Below are 6,000 nucleotides of genomic sequence, written 5' to 3'. Positions count from 1 at the left end.
CCTCGTGACCGTTCCCGCCCCTCATGCGCGTGGTCCTGTCAATCACCCGTTCTCCGGCGGAGACACGTCGAGGCGGCCGATTCAGGAGGAGGCGGGCACTTGACGCAGGCGCACACAGCCTTGCGGTCCCTTTCTTCCCCATCCCCCCAACCCCGGCTCGGCAAGGCTACCCGGCATCCTTTGCAAAGTGGCAACGTAGCCGGCCGTGACGGAGGCGCGCCTGCGCAGTGAGAGGCGAAAAAGAGCCGGGTGAGAGGCTGACCGGCCGGTCGAGGGTCTGACGGCGACGGTGCTGCGCTCGCCGACTCCGGAGTAGCCGCTTTGCCCTCCGCCTGGTCGGGTATGTCCCAAGCTGGCCCTGGCTCCGGAGACAAGGAGGGGAGGGCGAGGGGGCTTCCCTCCCTCTCAGGCCACATCCAGCCCCCTCCCCCCGCCCCTCCCCCCATTCCCCTTGTACCCCTGTTTTCCAGGGCGGGCGCCTGGTTTGGATCCTGGCTCCCCTCAAGACTGTGGAGGGACTCTGGGGAGGGAGGTGGGCAAGGAGCCCCCCAGTGGGGTGCCCCAAGGATCGGCTCCAGTGCCTTGGATGCAGAGATGGGGGTTTGCAGGGGACCTCCAGTTGGGTGGGCGGGCTGATCCCCTACAAGACAGCCCTGAAATCCAAGATGGGCTTGGAGAAAAGGGTTGGGAAAGTAATGAATGAAATTTAGCACGGAAAATGCAAGGTTCTTCCCCCCAGGAATCCGCCACAGATGCATAAGGGTGGGGGGGATGGGAGGGCCTTAGCTTACTCTTCGTCCTGGCCAAAAAGATCTTGGGGTAATAGTTGGCGGCCGATTCATCTCCCCCATGGGTGGGGAGGGGGCTGCGGGCAAAGCCTGTGCAAGTTCGGGCTGCATCAGGGAAGCGTCATTTCCAAATCGGCGAGGAACCGTGGTTCCAGTTTATTCTGCTTAGTTTTGATCCCGCCTTGTTGAGGGTCTTGTCCATTTCTGGGCACTGCGGGGTGAAAGGGATTCAGAGGAATTGGAGCAGGTTCAGAGAAAGGGGACAGAGGTGATCAGGGCACTAGCAGCTAAGCCCTCTGAAGAGAGGTGGAAGGAGTTGAGCTTGCTTGGATTTGAAAAGGGAGGGGAGATACAATAATACTCTTTCAAGAGTTGGGCTTTGAGGTGGGAAGCCATACAGATCTTTTAAATAAAGAAATGTCCTGCCGAAGCTCAAGACCTGTTGTCTTTCATTCCAGAGGGCAGCCATGGGCTAATGCATTTAAGTAACGGGAGGTAGATTCCGATCTGCTGTTAGAAAAAAAAAATCCTAACAGTAGGTGCAAGTTGAAAGCAGAACTGTCAATGCAAAGAGGTAGCCAGCTCCCTTCACTGGATGTGCACAAGTGAAGTCTAGGCAACCATTTATCTTGGAGGCTTTAATCTGGATTTGTGCACTGAGCAGGAGGTTGGTTAGATTCGGTGGCTCAAATGGTCTCTTCTAGCTCTGGGATTTTATGGTGAAAGGAAGCATGCTCAGATCTTGAGAGATGTTTATGTCTGGAGGCTTCCAGGCATGTTGTACTATAATGCTCATCATTCTCAGCTAAATATCACCAATGGGGATGGGAATGGAAGTCCTGCTTATCTGGGGCTGGTCAGTATATGCTTATGCTGTCTTGAGTTGTAGTTCAGAACTTCTGAAAAATACCAGGTTGGAAAAGGGGGATGGACCGGCTAAAAAAGTGGCTGTATTTGTGCAACACACTCAGCCAGCTTAGCGAAAGACTGCATTTGTGCAACATGTAACATCTGATCAGTATTTATTTATTTAGTCAGTCAGTCAGTTTAGATGTCTGCTTACTTGCCAAGTGAGTCTGGGTGAGTAAAAAGTATTTTAAAGAAGTGTACAGTTTGAATAAGACAATAAAATAATGAAATCAGACAAAACACAGACTTCCTATACCATCCATGGCAAGATCATATACTGTTCTGACCGAGTGCCTGGGAGAAGAACTAGGGCTTCATGACTTAAGGGCAGGCGTGGCCAGGGCCATCTAAATCTTGGTGTTGCTACAGAGAAGGCACCCATTCTGGGTCCAAAAGATGATCCTACTTTATCCTACAAGATCCTGATGGGACCTAAAGCATGCCCACTCTTTTGGAACTTGTAGGATGGGCAGAGATAATTGGAAATCTTGTTTGGGGGGGCGGTCTTTTTTGCTCTGTATGCTGTGTAAATTCAACCCATTTGCATAGGTTGATGTATTGTGCAAATTCAGAAAATGGGTTAATTCTGTTATTAGTTCAAGCATGTTGTGTGAATGCAGCCATTGAGCTGCAGTACAAACCGTCTGGTATTCCTCCCTTTAAGGGACTTCTCAAATCCTTAGAAATGCTTAGCATCTTGGAATTTTAGAAGTCAAATTATTCTACACCAGCAATGTGTTGCATTTTGCCTTCGTTTCTTTGATATTTCCCCCTTAACATTATTACACAGATTGCATATTTCCAAAAGGGAACGTGTTGACCTTGCAAATAAGCAGACTATTTGTCAGTGCATTGTCTTTTTAGATACTTGTGACATGAAGATGATATGAAAAAGGAAACTTAATGTAAATCAATCTTAAGGCTTTCAAACCTTTTCTGTCTAGTTGGCATTTTACTTTCATCTCCAAAGTTGGTAACAGATCTTGGAGATGAAATTGTTTCCATTTGTTGGTCTTATTAGCGTGAGACCAAGGGCCATGCTGAGTATTAAAAATAAGACATGGAAAAAAGAATACAATTGACTTTTACCCAAGCTTCTAATCTTTTGAAAAATTGAGGCATATATTTCCCATACTGAGCATTTCTAAAGTGCTTGGTACAGCATTGTTTAGTGGGTGCTGGTTCATTATAGTATTAATACATCTATGCATGCTCCCTTTCTTGACAAAAGCTTAAAACTTAAGTATGAATCATTCGCATCATCTCCTGCCAGGTCTAAGGATCATTTGAAGGGATCAAAAAGGTAGAAACTCAAAGCAGAGACTTATATACAGCAGAATTGTGTTAATAATCCATTTAGTATCTGTAACTGGTTCTTTTTCATCTATTATTCTTGTTAACCAAGTGTTTTCTTTGAAACAGTTAGATAGATGGCAGATACTTTACGTCTGTGCAAGTAGAGGTTTTTGAGCTACTCGTATGTCTTGTCACTGGTTTAACATCCCAAAAGTCACGACTGCTTTGAAGTCCTGGTGGCCTAAAATTAAGAGTAACAAATAGAAGCATCAGAATTATGTGCTGCCCGCAATCAGTCCATGGTTACCTGAGCCCCAAATTTACCTGTCAATTAATTTGAAATGGTTAGTTATGATGTGGGTGAAGAATAAAGAGCTTGGCTTCTGAATGGTATATAGGAAAGCCTATTTGCTATAGGAGCAGAGGATGATGTGGCTAACATTAGACTTCTTTAAACTTTATTAGATTTTCAGGATAAAAAGATAAAAACTAACAAAGAATGATAATTAGAATAGAAAGTAAAATAGAGAAACAGTGGAAAAAGAGTAAAGCCAAAAGTGCAAAATTAAGAAAAAAAGAAAATACAGAAAAAGAATGACTCTTGACTTCCTTTGCAACAGATATAAATACACATTTACATAAACTCTTACTCTAAGTTTACAGCATAGCTTTCATTATTTCTCTTGTCCATTGTTATATCTAATTGTCAAATCCATAAATCATGATTTCATTTTTTTCTGTTTCATGCAAAAAGTCCAAAAGGGGTGCTAACATTAGACTTCTGTTGCTCTCAAGCAGTGTTTCTCAGCCTTGGCAACTTGAAGATGCGTGGACTTCAACTCCCAGAATTCCCCACCAAGTATGAAGTCCACACATCTTCAAGTTGCCAAGGCTGAGAAACACTGCTCTAGAACAATGGTTCTTAAACTGGGGGTAATTACTTCAAGGGACATAAATTGGGCATATCCTGGGGGTAATGGAGCAATTTGTAATTGCTTGTTTGTGAGTTGAGGATCCAGTTTGGGACTGTCACTGCTGAGCACTTGTGTAAAACATCAGTCTGTTTTTTTGTGAGAGTAATGACATTATTTAAGACTGGGAAAATGGGTGATTGGGTCAAACTGTTTAAGAACCACTGCTGTAGAGTATCACATTCATATTCTTTACTCTGGCTTGCAAATTGCTTCTGCTTATACTATAGGCTTTGAGATGGCAGCTTTTCAGGCACTGGACACAATTGTGCAATGGCACAATCCCCCACTCCTTTCCCAAACCTTCTCTCTCCCCCCCCTCCATAGAGTCAATTTTGAGGAAATTGGGTTTTTTTAGAAGCAAAATGGGTACATTGCTTCAAGGCTTAAGAAAACCTGTTTCAGGTAGGACTCTGCTATGAGAGGGCATCAATAAATGGGGCTGAACAACAGAACTTGAGGCAAACATCTCTGTAGATTGCCTACAGGTTGCAGCTATATCCGTGGCATAACGAAGCTGTGGCACAACATCAGGAAATGGCCACCAGTCAAAAGCCAATTTCATGGCAAGGTTCTTCTAAAAGAAGAAGCTCTTCAGCTCTAAAGGAAGAAGGAAGGCAGATTCAAGATAACTCTGATACCATATTTTCAAATCAAAGACCAAAACTCCTACTTCCATGGAGTCCTTGGTGCTCTCTGAGCTTGGTTGTTTGCTTGCAGATGCTTGATTCCCAACTAGATAAAATGGTCAGTGGAAGGGAATGTGGGGTTTTCTCCCTGTTTATATACAGCAGCTTGCCCTGCCAGTGTTGGAGGGGTGTGTGGTTTTTTTTCCTTGGTAGTTCCTTGATTAGGCTGTTGTTTACTGCTAGATAGTTTGTCTGGTGTCAGTCCCTGCTTATCTGGGTGTTGACTGCTGGAGGGGATGTGTCCTGGTCTTTTTGCTTCCTTCTTAGCTTTTTGTTGTCTCTTTTGAATGGTATGTAAATATGGTTTATCTCTATGTGTCTATTGATGGTTGATTTCTCTGAATACCAAACTTCCAGGAATTCCTTTGACTGGGTCTCCATCAAAGCTTTAGGAAGGAGTCATTAAAATCAATAGCAGAAATCATCCTGCTGCACAATATTTTAGGTTCAGTAGATTTGTCAGGAGAGCCAGTTTGGTGTAGTGGTGAAGGCAGCAGGCTAGAAACCAGGAGACCGTGAGTTCTAGTCCCATCTCAGGCATAAAGTGAACTGGGTGACCTTAGGCCAGCCAGGCTCCCTCAACCCTAGGAAGAAGGTAATGACAAACCACTTCCAAAATCTTGCCATGAAAACTGCAGAGACTAGGCCAGGCTGACTCAAAGTCCCCCTGCCTCCCTTACAAAAAGATTTGTCACGGACTTACCTACACTTCTTAATCAGAAACACAGGGTTCCTCAAGTTTCTATATAGGATGATTAGTTTTAATTCAGAGTATTCCTTTTTGGTTGGGCATTAGCACCAAGCATATTCATCAAGGTGAGGGCAGTTCTCATAGGCCGTTTAAGAGCACAGGTGTTTCACATTTGTTCCAACACAGATAACTACTAAGCAGAGCACTCTCTGAGCTTGGACACCTCAGCTGAACACTTCCCTGTCTCCACAAACAGGGCCTTGTTAATCTAGCCTCAGACATGGTGACATCACTCAAGTGGGTTCTGCAAATGAGAGTTACCATTGATACAAAAGAAAGAAAGCTGCTCTGGTCCCAGGAGTGATTCTCAAGATGGAAGAGAGGTTCTAGCATCACAAAGTCTGACCCTTATGAAGCTGGGAAGGTTAAGGGGCATGAAGATTACAACACTGGACTTGTTCCTATTGACTTGCCTCCACTGCAGAGTGATACAGTGCCTTCCTCTACTGTTTCAGGATCACGTTGCCAGCAGAATCTACTTGCACATAATGCAGTTGCTGTTTTGCGAGCCAACATCAAGGGGCCTGAGCCACTGGGCTCTGTGCAGGCATGGCTGGAGAGAGAACTAGCAACATTCAGGCTGTATGGATAGCCAG

At 44.8% G+C, this 6,000-nt stretch overlaps 1 protein-coding gene across 1 annotated transcript in view; it reads left to right on the top strand.

Annotated features, from left to right (window-relative positions):
• Window positions 1-210: 210 nt before the first annotated feature.
• ARFGAP1 (ADP ribosylation factor GTPase activating protein 1) overlaps window positions 211-6,000 on the top strand; it is a 42,274-nt gene continuing 36,484 nt past the window's right edge. Inside the window, exon 1 of the mRNA XM_063296937.1 lies at window positions 211-340. The gene's annotated coding sequence lies outside the window, so the exon portion shown is untranslated. The remainder of the gene's footprint in view (window positions 341-6,000) is intronic.

Source organism: Candoia aspera, chromosome 3, assembly GCF_035149785.1.
Source record: "Candoia aspera isolate rCanAsp1 chromosome 3, rCanAsp1.hap2, whole genome shotgun sequence".
NCBI classification, from domain to species: Eukaryota; Metazoa; Chordata; class Lepidosauria; order Squamata; family Boidae; genus Candoia; species Candoia aspera.
Note: the sequence above shows the minus strand (reverse complement) of the source record. Positions and strands in the feature narration are given on the sequence as shown.